Source organism: Lissotriton helveticus, chromosome 4_1, assembly GCF_964261635.1.
Source record: "Lissotriton helveticus chromosome 4_1, aLisHel1.1, whole genome shotgun sequence".
Taxonomy (NCBI): Eukaryota; Metazoa; Chordata; class Amphibia; order Caudata; family Salamandridae; genus Lissotriton; species Lissotriton helveticus.
The window spans coordinates 2101459553-2101481116 of record NC_136063.1 but is presented as its reverse complement, the minus strand read 5'-3'; the positions used below and the strand labels follow the sequence as shown (position 1 = coordinate 2101481116).

Below are 21564 nucleotides of genomic sequence, written 5' to 3'. Positions count from 1 at the left end.
CTCTATAACACTGAACTCTACGCCACTGAACTCTATGCCACACTACTCTGCGCTACTGAATTCTATGCCAATGCTCCCTATGCCACTACACTCTATGCCACTCTACTCTACATCACTCCACTCCATGCCACTGCACTCTGCAGTGCTCCATGCCCCTACATTCTACACCACTCTGTGTCAATGCACTCTACGCAGCTATACTCTACTCCACTACACACTACTATGCACCACTCAAATCTACAGCACTGCATTCTATAACGCCACATTGTACACTGCGGAAATCTATGCTGTTACACTATATGACAGTATACTCTGCAACACTTTACACCAGTTCACTCTACTCTACTGTATGCCACAGCACTGTACACCACTCAACGTCACTGCACGCCACTTCACACCACTCTGCACCAGTGCACTCTAGGCCACTGCACTCTATGCCACTCTACTCAGCGCCCCTCTACTATATACCACTACACTTTATGCCAATGTACTTTGTGCCACTCTACAACGCTGCACTCCACAACACTCTACTGTGCAACACTGCACTCTACGACATTGCACTCTACATCACTCTACTCTGCATCACTCCACTCTACGCCAATGCACTCTGCAGCATTCCATTCTATGCTACTCCATTTTATGGCTCTATACTCCACTGTGCACCACTGCAAGCCACTATACTCTATGCCACTCTACTCTACATCACTGCACTGTATGCCACTCTACGCCACTCCATATAATGTTACTTCAATACACAACACTTTAAGCCACTCCACTCTACTACACTGTACTCCACCCATCGCCATTCCCCTCCATGACACTCTATGCCACTCTCCTTTATACCACTAACTTTTAGCCATGCCAAACACCAGCACACTGGTGTAAAGCATGGCTAAAACACATTTGCAAACTCAATTGCTTTTGCATAGGCCAAACCTATTGACTTTGCCAAGGTTTGATTGTAATATGTTTTACTTCTTTGGGAACCTGAACCAAATAACATCTACTTGTGCAAGTGTGGTGTTCTATATGTTATAACCTTCAACATCCAGGATCATGAATAGCAAGGTATGAACTCCCACAAAATGAATAAACCAGTGCTCTGTTAAAATAAAAATGATAGGCCTGATTAAGAGTACAGCGGTCATAGGACTGCCATACCAGCGTTGGCAGTCCAACAGCCGCCACCGCAGTGATCCAACTGCCCGATCACAAGTTTTGTGGTGAGACCACGGCTATTCTGCATCCAGACAGGCGCTCCGCCAAGAGCTGAGCTCCCGCGGTGGTGTGGATTGCGGCAGGCAATGACGCCTTGCCCATTACAACCTGCCTTTCTTCCGATCTTTTCATGGCAAGGACACCACCATGAAACGGCTGGTGGAAAGGCAGGTTTTGGGGGTGAATTCATGTCTACAAGGTGAGTGTGCTCTGGAGACATATTCATGGTGATACCTATGTTTGCCCCATGCCACCTTCATGGTAGTGCACACTGTTTCTCTTGCTGACAGTGCTACAGGGGAACAGTGCACCCAACTGCCCAGATACATTGAAGCATGGCCGTCATTGGCTGCTGCTCTTTCCTAGATCTGCAGCATACTGCTGCCGCAACACCACCTGCTTGGCAGTAAAATCGTAATGCGACGGTCAGGATACAGCCCGCTTGGTGGTATGCTCCCGACCGCCAAAATTGCGGTCCGGCAGGCAGGCTGCCAAAATCATAATCACCCCTATATCATTAAGAAAACCTGGACTTATCACTGGCAGCAATGGAATAAAACAACAGGCTTTTCTGCAGGGAAACACGAGTACAATATTTATGTATGAAATTACCAAGGCCATCGGGTCAATGCAACTTTAAAAATGTTAAATGTTAAAGTGCGTGCATCAAAGAACACAAAGTGCCAGTGCAAGTCAATTGACAAGGGTGACTGGGCCCTTGAGGTCGTTTCATGCAGGTTGCAATGGTACATTGGTCAGACTGTTTTCTTCTTACTTCAATGAATGTAAGTCAGCCGATGAAGGCAGGGTGCTGCGGGTGCAATGGTCCCAAGGTCAGATACGTGCAATGTAGGGTTCTATGGAGCTTTGGGCCCAATGGCGGAAAAACAGCCAAACCATAAAACATAGCAGCTGAGGTCAATTTACTGCTTGAATGATTGTGCCACATTTACCCAGTTTGTAGTTTTACCTTCAGGCTTAGAAGTAATTATAGCACTCAAGACAATCCAGTGGATGACGCTGGGAGCCATAGCTGGTCAAGGGTACTTTCTGGGTGAGGTGCTACAGAATGTTCTTTTTTTGTAATGATAGGCTTTGAGAGAGATGAACCAGGAAATCTTGTGCACCAAGGTTGTGCTTTTTTTCCAGTATCCTTAGCACTATTATGTCTCAGGGAAGGGTTTACAGTCGAACCCATTGGTGGTGGCGTGTTCCCGTGGCCTTGTTGTGCAAGATGAAGCCACCCCATTCCTGGTGCATGCATTTGGTGCAGAGTTTTCTTTCACTCCACGTTGATGGCATCGGTGTCTCCATGGCTATGTCAGCTTCACATGAATGGATGCAGAAGATGGATGCATAAAGGATGTCAAACATGGTCAAGGGTTCACCTTTGTGGATGCTGACAATAGCCCATGCCTTCCCTACATTTCTGATGTATTAATGCACATGTGGCCGAGGCAGGATCTGTGGGGAAATAAGGGAGGGATCAAAGAGAGACAGAAAGACAACAACTCCACCTTCCATCTGGTCGAGCGCTGGATAATGGCTTCTTCATTGGTTCAGATGATCTTAGGTAGATATTCTTGGGACACCCCGAGAAAGACAATAAGATAAACAAGCAAAGTCATTAAACAACAGTGGTCTCAGAAATGTTATGGTCTGTAGCACTCAGACAAAATAATGCACCAGTTCTCATGCTGGCAATAGTGATGATAAGCCAGCAGGCAAGACCTGGACACAGTCCCAGCAGCCTGGGAAACTGGTAACTAAAGGGAAAGCCAGAAGACAGCACAGACAGGAGATGCTGAAGACTGTAGAGTGTTGAAAAGAAAGTACTTTCAGGGGCAGGAGATGAAAAGAGGACAAAGGAGTAGGTAGGGAGCAGACAAAAAAGTTGCAGATTGGGAGGCTGGGTGTGAACTAGTTCTGCAGTGAAATGCAAGAGACAGTCAAGACCCGTTGCCTGGAGCCATGTTTCTTTCATAGAGTGTTCTTATACTGCTTCTGTCATTCTTGCTCCGGAACGCCTTGCGGAGACCCAGAAGTGACACTGTTATTTCCTTTTGGGTTGACCATGTTTGTAGTTCTTATTCCTGCCATGCAATTTCCATATACCTGTTTTTGTAATTGCCAAGTTGGATCTATAGGAGGACAAGTTGTACACCTGACTCACTGCATTTGGGTCCTAACAAATAGGGGCTTTATAATCAATAGACCATTACTTGGTAACACCATTTCCTAGAAGTTTACCTTTCTTACTAAGATATCATATTCTATCTCAGGGATATATGAGAAGTCTTGGGCTTTCAAAGTATGTGTCACAATGCATTAATTCCTTGATTTTTATATTTTTAATAACTTTATTTATAGAACATTTTCATTACATCATAACATTTCCAAGGTAAGTGCAATCAGGTATATTTAGTGCATCGTCTAGTCCACATATATTAGCATCAATTCCACAGTGATGTCTGTGTTAATGCGTCTCGGGGGGCTGCAACCCGAACAACCACGCACTGCTATTTGGATCTAAACTACCAATGTGAGCCCAGCTCCAACAATGCATTCATTCCTTTCTTTTTTTGCTGCATACATCACACATTGCTATTAATTTTTGTACGGGATTTTGCTTTTTCTATCAGGATGTTTCTCAAGAAATTGGCATCTAAGAGGACTTATGGAGACTCCTAGTCAACTCTCATTCTGGATGGTTTAGGTGCCTTGATTACCAACCGTAATTTTGCCTCTTAACTACCATCAAGAACCATTAAGGTTACCAAGGAGGTTTTTCCCCTGTTGTTTTTTCTTTAACAAGGGACCCTCCTGAGGAGATACTTGACACTGTTCAAAAAGGAAAGAAGAGTGACCTTCTTTGAGTCAAGTCCTTGACAGATTCCCACACTAAAGGTTTCTTGGCCTGTCCGTATGAGGGATCATGTTCAGGATTTGTAATAAGAGTTACAACAGTCGATTTGGAGTGTCAGCTTTAGAACAGACCTTATTTTTAAGGTCTTCAAAAATCACAATAATTCTTACTGGGGGCCTCTGGTTTTTTATGGGATCATGATTGATTAAAGGAACTTTTACATTCCCTAATGGTGCATTTCGCCTTTTGCCAATGGCAATTTCCACAAGATCAAGTGAAGGTAGGGTTCCTAATAAGTTATTTTACTGGACATGACTTGGTTTGACCTACGTCTTTGGTTACGACCTAACTGGCACATGCATCAAGGTAGGCTTTTGCGATTCCTTAATTGAGATTATTAAGGAATCGCAATTAAGGAATCGCAAAAGCCTATGCATGTAGGAATCGCTATACAAATAGCGATTCCTAAACATTCCTTAATTGCGACTCCCTTTTCTCATTCATACCCTTACTGCCTCAAGGTGCGTCCCTCGCTGTACACCTACGTGCATACACTCCTTCCTCCCGACAATGTCGGAATGGAAGCCCAGGGCCGTTTTTTAACATTTCACAGGAGAGGCGAGATGCACTGCACCTGCGGCCATTTTAGTTAGGGCAGTTGCGTTTGTTCGTGATCCGGTGCCCAATGCGCCACCTGCCTGCATGAGGCGTGATGACGTAGCATCTCAAGCCGGAGTGTACATTGGATCCAGCTTCTTTTCTCAATGTGTTAGTATCCTATGTGGATGGCAATACGGACAATTTTCCAATATTGCGGTGTGAGAAGTTGGCCTGATATATGATGTTTCCAATTCTGGAACCACCTTGTATCAGTCCAAATAACCCCTTATGGTGTCTGGTTGTAAGTCAACCTTGTAGACAAGCTATCTTAAGGGTAGCATAGACTAAGCAGCCTTAAAGGCTCAACTCAAGAGGTCGTGTTAAGCGAGCTGTTTTACCAATCACAGTCCTGTAATATCAAATGAAAGGACACCACACAAGTATATATTATAAAAATATATGTGTTTATTTCTAAAAATAATCCCCAGTACTCTTTATGAACAAAGGGGCACAAGCGTTAAATCAAAAGCACAGTATAACATACAAAGTTGCACAATTATGGATGAGGGCGGGTGGCCACTCAAACCATATATTAAGAAAGTGGTATAAGAGATACCAATCGAACAGTGGTTAGGCCTAGGGCCTAGGCAATCGCTGGGAGTAGTTGGGACAAGCAATGCTGAAGTCAGGAAAAGCCCGCGGGATTCGGGTGCAGTGCTTAAAGCACACGCATGCACCAATGTTAAGTCAATGGTGCGTAAAAGTTACACAAATAGAGTTTTAGGACAAAACTTTAGACACAGACCCTAGAGGTGTGTACCAGTGTGGGAACACCGGCGTTGCAATGTTACCTCACCCACAGGAAGCGGGTGCATAGGGTCGAAGTGGCGTCGGGTTTCGTCACGCAGGTTCTGGGTGCTTGAAGCTGAAGATGCTGCAGGCGCTGTCTAGGAGAAGTGTCCGGTGTGATCCAAGGGTGGTTCAGAGTCGAAAAGTACCTGAAAGCAGAGGGGACAGAGTCTGGGTCACTCAGCAGTGACCAGGGTGGAACCAGGATGGAACCAGGCAATGTCGGGCGCAATCAGGTGGTTGTCGAGGAGCTTCTCTCTGCTGCCACGTGGGCTCTGGGGCATCTGCGATGTCCAGGAGCGGGTCCCGAGCTGTCCCACGTAGGCTATCACCGTCGGCGCTGTCGGCTTCAAGATCGGAGCAAACAACACTTGGCAAGAGCAATCCACGCGAAACTTGGAGATTGCTTCTCACTCGGACCAGGAGGGTCAGAGCGGGTGCTCCTTTTCAGAGGAGCGGGTGCAAGTCTGGAGCAACCAGAATCACAAGTCGTATTTAGGTTTTCGCCGGCACAGGGGCCACAAGCCAGCTGGCAAATGACAGGGCCAACTCATTGAGCCAAAGAAAGCAGAAGGGCCCCACGCAGCACTCGTCGAGTGTAGAGGGGTGAGCTTTGGTGCAAGAGTGGCTCAGGGTTGGGGCTTCTCAAACCCCGGTGTACAGCTTCAAGGGTCACTCGTGGGCTGCACGGTCAGCGTCTCGTGGTCTTTTCAAAATGGCGTGCCCCACGCTTCCGGTCGCCTCCACGGGTCTCAGCTCTGCAGGGACTGTGGATCGGGCTGTAAGAAGGCAGGCAAGCTTGATCTCGTTGATCTCTGTTGCTCGAGTTCTGGCGGGAACTGCAACAAAGCAGACGTCGAGGTGCTGGATGGTGCCTGTTTGCACAGGGTGGTCACTCCTTGACCACAAGGGAGATTCTTCAGTCTTCTACATTGAGTAGGATGTCGAAGGGTCCAGAGTTTCGTTTCCTATGTTTCATCAGGATAATCTAAAGTGCATTGGCACTGCTCCCATTCTTATACCAATCTAGGGGGCTGGATTACCTGCTAGGTCCCCTCCTATGGGAAGGACCCAGGAAGGGGGTGGGTACACCCCTTTCCTTTGATCCAGGCCACGCTGGGACAGGGGCTCATGGGCCCCAGAACCGGTTTGGCCGGATTATGCAAGGGGCAGGCTTGTGCGCCCCAAGCAGTGTCTGGTTTCTTTCAAACCTCCCTGCTACAATCCACTATCTCCTGTCTGGGGTGGTGTGACACCTCCCTGTGACAGGAAATCCTTTGTCCAGGCCTCCTTGGCTGAGTTTCGGTCAGCTACAGGGGGTCAGACCCGTGTCTGTGGCAGAAGCATCCATTTTCTGGATCGGAGGCTCTTTTTAAAAATCAACCGCATTACAGTAAAGTAACATGTCTTCTCCCTCTAGGGGGTGGAATGCTATCCCCGTCGCCAGGACTGGCGAGGGGATAGTATTCCAAATCGTATGACACCTTACACGACATGTTTTGATAAAGCCAAACCAAAGTTGCCATATAACCGCGAGGATTATAATGCACTTAATAGTATATGGTATGGCATTATCCCGGAACAGCTTAGGGAGTTGTTCCCGACAGCTGCAGACAGGCTCAGCTCATGCTGGAGCTCCATCTCACATTAAACCACGCATTCTGCCTCCAGGATTGATAAGGCTTTCCATAGGAGTGGCCCACAGGTTTATATGTGTCCAGATATAGGTTTAGATATAGGTATACTATATCTAAGCAAGAGGTGATTACACCATCTTGCCCCAGCTGAGTTATCAGCCAGTTGTGTCAATTTAAGAACCAGCCAGGGGTGGCAAAAGATATGCTGCAGCCCCTGGTAGGCCTTGGTGGCACCTATGCCCTGAGCACCTATAGTGCATGGTACAGGGGCTGACAAGGAGTCCATTTCCAATTGTGGTATGTACCTATAGCACATGTATTATGTATTTAGAGAGAGAACAGCAGTCTAGGGGTCTGATTAGCAGGCCCACAGCCTCCGTAAGGTGAAAACCAGTGAAGCAAAAAGCAAAAATTGGGGTGACCATAGGATAGCAGACCCTACTCTCCTACACAACCCACACCCCCCCCCCCCCCAAACGCAGGGACATTAAACTTAACCTTGACCAGATAAGTCTTCATGTTATAAGTGGAAGTACCTGGAGAGACCATCTGCATTACCATGGTCAGTCCCTGGGCGGTGCTCCACTGTAAAGTCCATCCCCTGTAGGGAAATGGACCACCTGAGCAGTTTGGGATTTTCACCCGTCATCTGATTTAGCCACAAGAGGGGCTTATGGTCTGTCTGAACTAGGAAGTGAGTTCCAAACAAGTATGGCCTCAACTTCTTCAGGGCCCAAACCACAGCAAAGGCCTCCCTCTCAATAGCTGACCAACGTTTCTCCCTGGGGGTCAGCCTTCTGCTAATAAAAGCAATGGGCTGGTCTTGACCATCTTGATTAAGTTGTGAAAGCACAGCTCCTACCCCCAACTCAGAAGCATCTGTCTGTACAATGAACTGTTTGGAGTAGTCAGGACTCTTCAGGATAGGTGCAGAGCACATGGCCTTCTTCAGGTCATCTAATGCCTTTTGACAGGTAACTGTCCACTGAACCTTTTTGGGCATCTTCTTGGATGTCAAGTCATTTAATGGTGTCACAATGGACCCATCGTTTTTCACAAACTTTCTGTAATACCCAGTCAGGCCCAAGAAGGCTCTGACTTGTGTCTGGGTAGTTGGAGGAGCCCAGTCCTGTATGGTCTGGATTTTGCTCTCCAGTGGTTGAACCTGACCCCCACCTACTAGGTGGCCCAGGTACACAACCTTGCTCTGCCCTATCTGGCACTTGGTAGCCTTGATAGTCAGGCCTGCCTTTTGCAGGGCCTCCAGAACATTCTTCAGGTGGATCAGGTGATCCTCCCAGGTGGAGCTAAAGACAGCAATATCATCTAGATATGCTGCACAAAAGTCATCCAACCCAGCAAGGACTTGGTTCACCAACCTTTGGAAAGTGGAAGGTGCATTCTTCAAACCAAAGGGCATTACCACAAACTGATAATGTCCACTTGGGGTAGAGAATGCTGTCTTGGCTTTTGACTCTTCAGCTAGTCTGATCTGCCAGTAGCCAGCTGTCAAATCAAATGTGCTCAGAAACTTGGCAGAAACCAATTTATCAATGAGCTCATCTGCTCTTGGAATGGGATGTGCATCTGTCCTAGTGACAGGATTGAGACCTCTGTAGTCCACACAAAACCTCATTTCTCTCTTTCCATCTTGGGTATGAGGTTTTGGCACAAGGACCACTGGGCTAGCCCATGGGCTCTCTGATGGCTCAATCACTCTAAGCTCCAACATCTTTTGCACCTCAGCCTTTATACAATCCCTGACATGGTCAGGTTGCCTGTAGATCTTATTCTTCACAGGCAGACTGTCACCAGTGTCCACCTCATGGGTGCACCAGTTAGTTTGACTGGGTGTGAGTGAAAACACGTGTCTGTGGGCTTGCAAAACCTGTCTGCAGTCCATCTGTTGCTGCTCAGTGAGGCTGCCTGCCAAGGCTACTCCATCAACTGAACCATCATCAGGGTTCTGGGAAAGCAGGTCTGGGAGAGGGTCACTCTCTTCCTCCTGTTCCCCATCTGTGGCCATGAGCAAGCTCATGTCCTCCCTGTCCACAAATGCTTTCAAACGATTTACATGGAGCACCCTGTGGGGGCTCCTAGGGGTTCCAAAGTCAACCAGATAGGTGACTTCTCCCTTTTTCTCAATAATAGGGTAGGGTCCAGTTCACTTGTCCTGGAGTGTTGCTGGGGCCACTGGCTCCAACACCCACACCTTCTGCCCTGGCTGGAACTCAACCAGAACAGCCTTTTGGTCATGCCAAGCTTTCTGTAATTCTTGACTGGCCTCCAGGTTTTTGGATGCTCTCTCCATATACTCAGCCGTCCTGGAGCGGAGACCAAGTACATAGTCCACAACATCTAGCTTAAGCTTTTTGAGAGGTAACTCCCATCCTTCCTTCACCAAACATAGTGGACCCCTCACAGGGTGGCCAAACAAAAGTTCAAAAGGGCTGTAGCCAACCCCCTTCTGTGGGACCTCTCTGTAAGCAAAGAGCAAGCAGGGTAAAAGGATATCCCATTTCCGCCTAAGCTTCTCTGGTAAACCTTTTATCATTCCCTTGAGGGTATTGTTGAATCTCTCCACAAGCCCATTGCACTGTGGGTGATAGGGTGTGGTAAACTTGTAGTTTACTCCACACTCCTTCCACATTGCTTTTAAGTATCCAGACATGAAGTTGGTACCTCTGTCTGAAAGAACCTCCTTTGGAAAGCCCACTCTTGAGAAAACTGCAATGAGGGCTTTTGCCACCACAGGTGCTGTGGTGGTCCTCAGGGGAATTGCTTCTGGGTACCTGGTGGCATGATCCACTAACACCAGTATAAATCTGTACCCAGATGCTGTTTGAGGATCCATGGGACCCACAATATCTATTCCAACTCTTTCAAAGGGTACCCCCACCACAGGTAGTGGTATCAGGGGGGCCTTTGTTGTGCCACCTGACTTACCACTGGCTTGGCAAGTGACACAGGAGCGACAAAACTCCTTGACATTTTCTGACATGTGAGGCCAGTGAAAGTGAGGAACAAGCCTGTCCCAAGTCTTGTTCTGGCCTAAGTGTCCTGCAAGGGGAATATCATGGGCCAAGGTGAGAAGGAAACCCCTAAACTTCAAAGGTATAACCAACCTCCTGATGGTACCAGGCTTGGGGTCTCTAGCCTCTGAGTAAAGGAGTCCATCATCCCAATATACTGTATGGGCACCTTGAGCATTCCCTGCAGCCTCAGCAGCAGCTTGCTGTCTGAGGGGTTCAAGTGAAGGGCAATCTAATTGGGCCTGCCCCAGGTCTGCCCTTGAGGGCCCCCCTGTCCCCAGAAACTCAACCTGATCAGGCTCAAGTTCCTCAGAGACAGTCTCCTCTTGGACTGCAGAATCAGTTTCCTGTGAAATCTGATCCTCAACCTGGGGCAAGGGGGAAGGCACAGCCTTAACCATTTTGCTCCTTCTCTTGGGTTGTGGTTGGTCTATTGTTCCAAGATCCACCACTGGTTCAGGAAGGCACTTCTTAGCCTGAGTCCTTGTCACTGCAAGGACATGTGCTGAAATCCCTAGCATTTCTGCATGAGTCCTGTACTCCACTTCTGACCAAACTGAGCTTTCAAGATCATTGCCTAACAGACAGTCTACTGGGAGGTCTGCACTCACAACAACTTTCTTTAGGCCATCTACCCCTCCCCAGGAGAAGTTCACAACAGCCACACTATGTGTAGTAGTGGAGTTGCTTGCATTGGTCACCAGGTAACTCTCACCTAGTACAATCTGTCCAGGGTCCACAAAGTCAGGTGTCACCATAGTGACACTGGCACATGTGTCCCTGTAGGCCTGAGCCAGTTTCTCATTTATCAAAGGCGTCTGCCTATATTTGCCCAGGTTACTGGGACTCACTGTAGTGGACAAGGATAAGTCCACATCATATAGGAGAACTGCCTGAGTAGGGACTCTGACTAGGCCAGATTCCATCTCAGTACCCAAGGTTAACCCTACTATACCCTTTGGTTGTGTACCACCTCTGCTAACTGTACTAGGGGGTGCAGGTGCTTTAGGAGCTGCAGTGGTGGGGACTGGATTTTTCTTGGTGCATTCACTGCCCCAGTGTGAAACTGATTTGCAGGTATTACACCAAGGTTTCTTTGGGCCATCATTCTTCTTTTTCTTGTTTCCATTTGGGAACCACCCTCCTTATTACTAGTTTGGGGGCCTGAAGACTTCTGGTCCTTTTCTTTATCTTTCTGATTCCCACCCTTCTGGTCTGTTTTCTTCTGGTCACCACCTTGGTTCTGGGGTTTCTGCTTAATCCTTGTTCTGACCCATTTGTCTGCCTTCTTTCCCAATTCTTGGGGAGAGGTCAGATCAGAGTCAATAAGGTATTGATGCAACAGCTGGTTCTGACAGTTATTCAGGATCTGCTCTCTCATTATAAGATTGTACAATCATGTATAGTCTGAGACTTTACTTCCCTGCAGCCAACCCTCCAGAGCCTTAGTGGCACAATCAACAAAATCAGTCCAGTCCTGAGTCTGTGCTTTTTGGGTGTCTCTGAACAGCAACCTGTATTGCTCAGTGGTTAGGCCAAACCCTTCAATAAGAGCACTCTTCAGGACAGAGTAGTTTTTGGCATCCCCAGGTCTAACTGTGAGGAGCCTATTTCTCCCTTTCTCAGAAAAGGAGTACCATAAAATTGCAGCCCACTGATCCTGAGGAACCTGCTGTACCATGCAGGCTTTCTCAAGAGCAGTCATCCATTTGTGGATGTCATCCCCTTCCTTGTAGGGGGGCACAATTTTTGTCAGGTTTCTATTATCATAGCTCCTGTCTTTCTCTCTAGGAATTATGCTGCCACCAGTGGCATCTAAGCCACTCAACTTCTGTTCTCTTGCTAAAGCAAGTCTAGCTTGAGCCAGGGCTACCTCCTCCCTCTCTATCTGGAGTTTGACAGCCCTCATCCTGGCCCTATGCTCTTTCCTCTGAGAGGGAGTCATTCCTCTCTGAGATTCTCTTGAGGCACTAGAAATATGAGGGTCCCCTGATGGAGATCTCACCCTTCTGTTGCCTGGGAGAATGTGGTTATGGGGTCTGGGGAGGTGCTGGCCCTCTCCATTCCCAAGTAGGTCTAAGTTGGCCTGGTTAAGCCTGGCAACTACAACCTGGTTACCCCTCTGATCCTGATCTTCAGGTTCCTCTAAGTCCTCCTCCTCCTCCTCCTCTTCTTCCTCTTCTTCTTCCTCCTCTGGAGCAGTCTCATGTACAGGGGGGTTCACTCCATCTCCTAAGTCTAAGGGAGCTGCACTCGCCTTATCTAAGTCATCCTTTTCCAGAATGGCTATCAGGGTAGGAATGGTGGGGCCACGACCCCTTTTTAGCCCTCTTGATATGCACAAGGCACACAAGTCTTTATGGCTAAGTTTGTCATAGCTGGAAGTTGCCTTGGTAAGGTCAACTGTCACAGGTAGAGAGCTTGGAGCTTCACCTGTGCCAGACATGACTCTAGTGTGGTGTAAGTGATGCACCTACCTACACTAAGTGTTTTCCTACTGTACCTTGCTAGTGAGTTGTAGTCAGGGTGTCCTACTCCCTTTAATCTACAACTACTAAGTTCAGTAGAACTTAAATATGCTAAGCTTTTGATTTATATGTACCTAAGGTACTTGATGTGATCTTTCAATTTGATAAAAAGATTGCAATGGTAAAACAACAGCAAGCTCAAATCCGCACCACTGCGCACCAATGTGAGAAGTTGGCCTGATATATGATGTTTCCAATTCTGGTACCACCTTGTATCAGTCCAAATAACCCCTTATGGTGTCTGGTTGTAAGTCAACCTTGTAGACAAACTATCTTAAGGGTAGCATAGACTAAGCAGCCTTAAAGGCTCAACTCAAGAGGTCGTGTTAAGCGAGCTGTTTTACCAATCACAGTCCTGTAATATCAAATGAAAGGACACCACACAAGTATATATTATAAAAATATATGTGTTTATTTCTAAAAATAATCCCCAGTACTCTTTATGAACAAAGGGGCACAAGCGTTAAATCAAAAGCACAGTATAACATACAAAGTTGCACAATTATGGATGAGGGCGGGTGGCCACTCAAACCATATATTAAGAAAGTGGTATAAGAGATACCAATCGAACAGTGGTTAGGCCTAGGGCCTAGGGAATCGCTGGGAGTAGTCGGGACAAGCAATGCTGAAGTTGGGAAAAGCCCGCGGGATTCGGGTGCAGTGCTTAAAGCACACGCATGCACCAATGTTAAGTCAATGGTGCGTAAAAGTTACACAAATAGAGTTTTAGGATACTTCCGCTGAACCTAGAAGGACAAAAATTTAGACACAGACCCTAGAGGTGTGTACCAGTGTGGGAACACTGGCGTTGCAATGTTACCTCACCCACAGGAAGCGGGTGCATAGGGTCGAAGTGGCGTCGGGTTTCGTCACGCAGGTTCTGGGTGCTTGAAGCTGAAGATGCTGCAGGCGCTGTGAAGGAGAAGTGTCCGGTGTGATCCAATGATGGATCAGAGTCGAAAAGTACCTGAAAGCAGAGGGGACAGAGTCTGGGTCACTCAGCAGTGACCAGGGTGGAACCAGGATGGAACCAGGCAATGTCGGGCGCAATCAGGTGGTTGTCGAGGAGCTTCTCTCCGCTGCCACGTGGACTCTGGGGCATCTGCGACGTCCAGGAGCGGGTCACGAGCTGTCCCACGTAGGCTCTCACCATCGGCGCTGTCGGCTTCAAGATCGGAGCAAACAACACTTGGCAAGAGCAATCCACGCGAAACTGGGAGATTGCTTCTCACTCGGACCAGGAGGGTCAGAGCGGGTGCTCCTTTTCAGAGGAGTGGGTGCAAGTCTGGAGCAACCAGAATCACAAGTCGTATTTAGGTTTTCGCTGGAACAGGGGCCACAAGCCAGCTGGCAAGTGACCGGGCCAACGCGTTGAGCCAAAGAAAGCAGAAGGGCACCACGCAGCACTCGTCAAGTGTAGAGGGGTGAGCTTCGGTGCAAGAGTGGCTCAGGGTTGGGGCTTCTCAAACCCCGGTGTACAGCTTCGAGGGTCACTCGTGGGCTGCACGGTCAGCGTCTCGTGGTCTTTTCAAGACGGCGTGCCCCGCGCTTCCGGTCGCCTCCACGGGTCTCAGCTCTGCAGGGACTGTGGATCGGGCTGTAAGAAAGCAGGCAAGCTTAATCTTGTCGATCTCTGTTGCTCGAGTTCCGGCGGGAACTGCAACAAAGCAGATGTCGAGGTGCTGGATGGTGCCTGTTTGCACAGGGTGGTCACTCCTTGACCACAAGGGAGATTCTTCAGTCTTCTACGTTGAGTAGGATGTCGAAGGGTCCAGAGTTTCGTTTCTTATGTTTCATCAGGATAATCTAAAGTGCATTGGCACTGCTCCCATTCTTATACCAATCTAGGGGGCTGGATTACCTGCTAGGTCCCCTCCTATGGGTGGGACCCAGGAAGGGGGTGGGTTCACCCCTTTCCTTTGATCCAGGCCACGCTGGGACAGGGGCTGGTGGGCCCCAGAACCGGTTTGGCCGGATTATGCAAGGGGCAGCCTTGTGCGCCCCAAGCAGTGTCTGGTTTCTTTCAAACCTCCCTGCTACAATCCACTATCTCCTGTCTGGGGTGGTGTGACACCTCCCTGTGACAGGAAATCCTTTGTCCAGGCCTCCTTGGCTGAGTTTCGGTCAGCTACAGGGAGTCAGACCCGTGTCTGTGGCAGAAGCATCCATTTTGTGGATCTGAGGCTCTTTTTAAAAATCAACCGCATTACAGTAAAGTAACATATCTTCTCCCTCTAGAGGGGTGGAATGCTATCCCCGTCACCAGGACTGGCAAGGGGATAGTATTCCAAATCGTATGACACCTTACACGACATGTTTTGATAAAGCCAAACCAAAGTTGCCATATAACCGCGAGGATTATAATGCACCTAATAGTATATGGTATGGCATTATCCCGGAACAGCTTAGGGAGTTGTTCCTGACAGGCTCAGCTCATGCTGGAGCTCCATCTCACATTAAACCACGCACTCTGCCTCCAGGATTGATAAGGCTTTCCATAGGAGTGGCTCACAGGTTTATATGTGTCCAGATATAGGTTTAGATATAGGTATACTATATCTAAGCAAGAGGTGATTACACCATCTTGCCCCAGCTGAGTGATCAGCCAGTTGTGTCAATTTAAGAACCAGCCAGGGGTGGCAAAAGATATGCTGCAGCCCCTGGTAGGCCTTGGTGGCACCTATGCCCTGAGCACCTATAGTGCATGGTACAGGGGCTGACAAGGAGTCCATTTCCAATTGTGGTATGTACCTATAGCACATGTATTATGAATTTAGAGAGAGAACAGCAGGCTGGGGGTCTGATTAGCAGGCCCACAGCCTCAGTAAGTCGAAAACCAGTTAAGCAAAAAGCAAAAATTGGGGTGACCATAGGATAGCAGACCCTATTCTCCTAAATGCGGGGACTGTTAGTGATCAGGTGTCCAAATCACCGCCTGCCTGGAGGACGTGTGATGGCGTAGCATCTCCAGCCGGTGTATGCATTGGATCTGGCAGCTTTTCTTAATGTGTCAGTGTCCTATATGGGTGGCAATACGGATACTTTTCCAATGCCCCTGCATCTCCACTCTGCATATGGCTGGATGAATTACTCCCCCCCCCCCCGGAATGTGACTGTAGTTGTGCCTCTGTTTAAAGTCGAGGTAGGAGGGAGATGAGTTGGCGTGAAGTTTAAAAGAGGGCTGAACGAGGGATTGAAGACGCTGCGTCGAGATCGTCATGGACGTCTGCAGGGAGGGCAAGGAGGGGCGCTCCGGGGGGGGCAAGCGCCCTTCCTTGCCCCCCTGCAGACGCCCATGGTTCCAGCCACCAAGTTGCCCAAAAAGCCAAAAGGAAAGGTATTCCTTTGTCAGGACCCAAGAGATTTCTGTACTCGCAGTTAGAATCAAGTAGTGATTCACTACTTGGGGTTACAAATGCGAAGGTTATGCCAGGAGACAGTTGGATCGGATCTTCTTCCTACTAATAAGAGACTCATTTGCTGTTAAATTGAAGCTGGTTATACGAGTGATTCTTCAATTACCACAACACCCCCAGAGGGAAATCATATCAATATAGAATTATGTGTGTTTTGAATGTTTGATAGGATTTACTCTATAGGCCTCCTCCCTGCTAAGGTACAAGTAATGCAATTATCCTGAAAACCTGCACTGATTCTAGGTAAGACCCTCTTAGAGGCAGGAATGTAATACACTGCTAAGCCAAGACAAAACATCCAATATCAAACTCCAAAACGACCCGATATCAAGTTGATGACCGAACTCTGGCAAAAGGTGAGCTGCCTACAAGACTTCTTCAAAAGTAGAGAAATTAAAACAATAATGATACATTTCTTCACTGTCTATTTTCTGAATCCACAGCACCCACAAGTATCTTGGAACCATCTTGATGAGCTTTCCCCCCAAAAAAAGCACCAATCAAACATGCTTTTATAACATCTCCTTCACAGAGCAATCACTTTGGCCTTAACTATTGATTTCTGGCGCATCTTACCAATTTCTAGGGAGTTTGAAAATGAGTCTTTAATGGCTTGACAAGAAAATGACAGAAATTAGCTCTTATATGGAAATAACTTATATATTGCCACTGAACTGGTAAGCTTCTTGGTGATTCACTGTCAAGATTCACTAACCTTTCAATCCAGATCCAAGAGGAGCAATGTGAGCTTCCACATTTCTCTAAAGCCACAGACATCCTTACAGTAGCAACAGGTAGGTTTGAAGCAGACCCAGAAAAAGCGGACGGGACAAGAGAGAGAAACAGAGACACCTTATGTTATCACACTGTCTGGTTGCACAACTGACCTTGAGCTGCACTGCAATAGCATTGATATCTGAAGACAAGAGAATACATTTGGGATGGCAGCAGTGTTTACGCTGCCAATTACATTTCACATTAGTACTGATATCCTAGTTAATACTCAGTATTTCTCACTCTCTGCTTTGGGATGAAACTCAATTTTTATCCTGAGTTGTAATACTGCTATGGAAACTGTAAACAACAGTCTAAACTAGTATATGTTCTTTGCTGCAAAAGCTATCTTCAATATTAGTTAATATTTTTCTATAAATTTGATTACATTCAATGTGATAATTGAAAGCTATAAGACGGAAAGCATTTCTTAAAATGAGGTGATTTGCCGAAACACTTCAACAGTCTTATGCCTCCAAGATGCATCCCCGTCGCTGCCTGTCTACATCCAGTGGCTTCTCTACTTACTTTATGCCCAAACAATGTATTCCAATTGCATCTTCAAACCCCAATGATTCCCAAGGGCAGATTTACCAACATTTTGTGTTGGGTTTCCATCACAAAAATGATGACAACTTGAGAAAATTGTTTATATGTGATCTACTTTTTTTTTTTATATATATTTTTATTGATTATAACACAAGAAAGAAAATATACATATCAGGTGTCATTTGGTGAAATACAGTCCAGCTGGGGACAGGCAAATAAGTTGAAGAAATACACCACAATCATAGGCATCGAAAAAAAGGATCAATACCAGCTTATAGCTGAAGCAAAACAATAAGATGCAAAGAACCACAGTACATCGCAACAGCACCCTTCCACCAGCAATACAGGATATACGAATTGAGCATGCGACACCCAGATATGATGAACAAAAGATCAGGAGAGTATGCCACATTTCTTGTGAAGAAAGGAAAAGGGAATAGAAAGGTCATAGAAAAAAATAAAGGAAAAAAAAATAAAAAAAACCACAACCCCCCACCCTACACCCCTGCCGATGGCTACGACCTAACCCCACTAGCAGCGTGCCTGTCGCCCACTAAACTACACCCCAAGGAAGGGAAAAGCTGGAGGAGGAGATATGGTACAAAACGATACGGGCTCCCAGATTCCCATCCCCCACCAGAAGCAGACATCCCCCACCGCAGCGATAAACAAGTTATAGCAGAGCAATAAAAATGCAATAGGGGAGCCACAAACAGAGGAAGGACCGTCCTGCCCGGCCCCCGGCATCACAGAGACAGCACATCCCGTTTCGAACATAGCAGTTACACAATACCCAGACAATCCGAATCCCATCTGGCTCTCGCTCCCACAGACACAACCCGGCAAAGCCAATAGAAAGCATTGCAAAGTCAGCCCTGGCCCTGACGATCCATAACGCAGACCCCATCAAGTACGACCAGGCCGCTACGATTCTTCATGCGAGCCCTGACCATTCGAACCGCCATCACAACAAGAACATCCAAAGTCAGAAACGGCTCAAAGTCGCCACAGAAGGGGTGATACCAGGAAAAACGCTGATAAAGTTCAAAAGTCAAACCAGGTCCACTGCCCACCAACGATAAGTCAGCAAAGCGTTTTTGAGCATTCTCTGAAAGAGGCGAGGTATGAGTCCGATAGTCCGTGGAGAAGACACACTGAAGTACAGAAATAGTCACATCCATCTCTGGCGGTATCGACAGAGGGCAGAACACACAACCAGTACTTTCGGGCTCGCTCGTCGCCATCTTAGGGTCGCAAGAAATTTCCAAGTCCGACGTCCGCACAGGGTCCTCGGTAGCAATCGGAGCTTGCTCTGCGGGTAAGGCATCTCGGCTCACGACCAACAAAGGGTCGGAATCCGGTCTCTGGCAGATGTGATCAACCGTTAAGACCATCCTCTGGAAGGTGGCGGTAACTCGTTTGTGGAGCTCCCCAATGGCGCCCATTACATTGCGCAGCGACGGTGTAGCTTCGGCCCGTTCCATCGCCCCTCAGTGAGCGACCGGGCGGGTATCCGAACCCCGGAGGTCGACTTCTCCGGGGCACCAGGCAGAAACAATGTAGATGACAACTGTGGGCGCTACCAAAGCACGATCGCAGTGCCGTCGCCGCCAACGAGGAACCAAGCCCATCAACCCCGGGAGCTCAACGGGGCGTCCGGGCAACGGATCCCCGGTCAAAGCAGTCGATATGGAAAGCCGCCGTAGTTGCAAGAGAAAGCTGCCACCAGGTCACCATCCAAAACGGAAAAGAAAGATGCCACTTCGGGAGACCGGAACCACTCACGTCCCGCGGCCAATGCTGTTCAACTCCAACCCGGCCGGGTTATAACTCGAGGCCCCGGCTGCAACTCTGAGTTAGGCCAAGAATGGCGCACGACGTATCTTCGTCATCCGAGCAGCTAGAAATTCCGGGAGTGCACCTTTAGAATCAGGCACACTTCAGCTGCATGGGGGTCCGTTGGGAAATCAGGATGGGAGTCAGGATTCATGAGCCTCCGGCGGAGGTCGGCGGAGCCGGGAGCTTATGGGGCCATCTTGGATGCTAGCGTAGCTCCTCCCCCCTGTGATCTACTTTTTAACGCAAAAATATTTGTGCTGGAAAGCAGCCCTAAAGTAACAAAACACTGGGCTAGCACTGCTTTACATTGCTTTGTGTCAAGGGGTGTCCCATGCAAAGTCCTAGCTACTAACATTTGAAGAGAGGACTTTGCGCCAAAAAATAATGCCTAGATGAGACTGATGGTAAAAAGGGGAAATGATTTTATTTTACCAAACTTTTCTGACTTTGCATGTGTGCTGCACTTTACAACACACATGCAACCCCATCTTTTCTAATCCACAGTGTCACTAACAGTGTGTGGGTAACAGTCCTCCTCAAAATCCCTAAATGAATAAATAAATATCGTCCTTGCAAATCTAATCCCAAATCAGGCTCTTGTCTATTTATGCGGTTCTGCTTTTGCCAGGTTTGTCTGATGCTATTCTTAGATTTTGAGCATGTCTTTTAATATCTGATCTTCCCTATCCTTGTCTCAGGCCACACCCATACTTTAGTGTGTCTCACATTTCACTGTGAAACACCATGGATATTTTCATACAACATTGCACTACATGGATGTGTGCTGGGGTAATGCAGTTTGCAGGTAGCAATGTTTACTTTCCATGTTCTGAGTCTGGCATTCATTGAGTGTTACTGTTTTGTATCTTCTTCAGACAGTATTTGAGTGTATTTCTGGCTGAGTGTGTATGTTTGGAGCAACTGCTGTGTTGGTAACATCGGTTTGAGAGACAACTGCATGATGTGATGTTAAATCAGAGTGTTCCACTAGGCTGGGTTGACTGGAGAGATATGGAAAGCATAAGGAGTCTGATGGTGTCTGAGTCCTCAGGTATTCTGACCAAGAAACACATAGAAGTCCTAAAAGGATCTGTGCTCACCAGCTCTATTTTACTCCTGGATGGCTCCAGTAGTGGAGGAATCCAACCTTGCCTGCAGCAGAAAAACCGGATTAGAATATTAACTCATCCAGTACTTATGGTACTTCTGAATATATGGTACAGTTTGGTCTGAGTGATTGTCACACAGGCAGAACTGTCATAACATGCCATGAATGACAGGATGTGTAGGGTACTAGATTGTGAGTCCCCATTTACGTCTTAGTGTCAGACAACAGAAAGTCTAAGGTATCTTTAATGTGAGTAGTAGACCACTGTTCTAAGGGAGTTTTGCAAGATTTATACAAACAACTTGTAGGCTAACAGAGAGAGGTGTTCACAGGTGGAGTATTCAGGAATTCAGAAATGGGAGGAAATCAGTCATCTCTAAGATCTGAAGAAATTATTTCTGATGTCTTGTAAAATACTATGTGGTATCCGAACTAGTCCAAATAGTTTCACGTCAAATATAATCTTTTGAATACTTAATAAGCCAAATTGGTGAAAGAACGGTAATTTTTCTTTCTAATGCACTAGGCAAATCCAAACAGCCTGGCCAAAAAGTTTTCAGAACGTATTTTCTCTTTGAAAGCAATGACATTGATGCACAATGTATGTAAGACACTCCCAATATAGTGATTGCATGTGTCACAGCGTAGTGTCATATCTAAATAATATTTAGATCTGCCAATCGACTTTAACATATACTTTACCAGCAGTCCATTCCACGTGTGCATGTCGTGAAATGCAGCCATATCCAGGAGTCGTGAGGTTCTCTTCTTCCAACTGGGGTGATGCCAAAAGCAGTTTCTGCAAGGTCAGCATCTCTGTCGGAAGTCACAGTAGACTTAGGTCTATCTTTGTTACCACTCCCAATCCAGCAGCCACTTTCCTTGGGACCATGTCATAGTACACAGCATATAGAAATAAACACAATGCCCCCACAGTGCACTGGAACCAGCTCAATGCTATGACAAGCCAGCAAAGATGTCTTCAAAGAATGTTCCAAATGTTCATTACACTAGGTAACATTGAGCTAAAGTGGCAACGCTGTAGTTCTCCACATATGCAGGTTCATATCCAAAAACATATTTTAAATACCATTCATATCACTCTTTAAAAAGATTCCGAGACCAAAGGATTAAGACAGCTTTCTGTA

General features: G+C 47.1%; 1 long non-coding RNA gene across 1 annotated transcript in view; it reads right to left on the bottom strand.

Moving 5' to 3' along the window:
* Positions 1-1800: 1800 nt before the first annotated feature.
* Positions 1801-21564, bottom strand: part of LOC144827804 (uncharacterized) — a 45825-nt gene continuing 26061 nt past the window's right edge. The window contains exons 3-4 of the long non-coding RNA XR_013610385.1: positions 21119-21232; positions 1801-2800 (exon numbers count right to left, since the gene is read on the bottom strand). This is a non-coding gene — a long non-coding RNA (uncharacterized LOC144827804). The remainder of the gene's footprint in view (positions 2801-21118; positions 21233-21564) is intronic.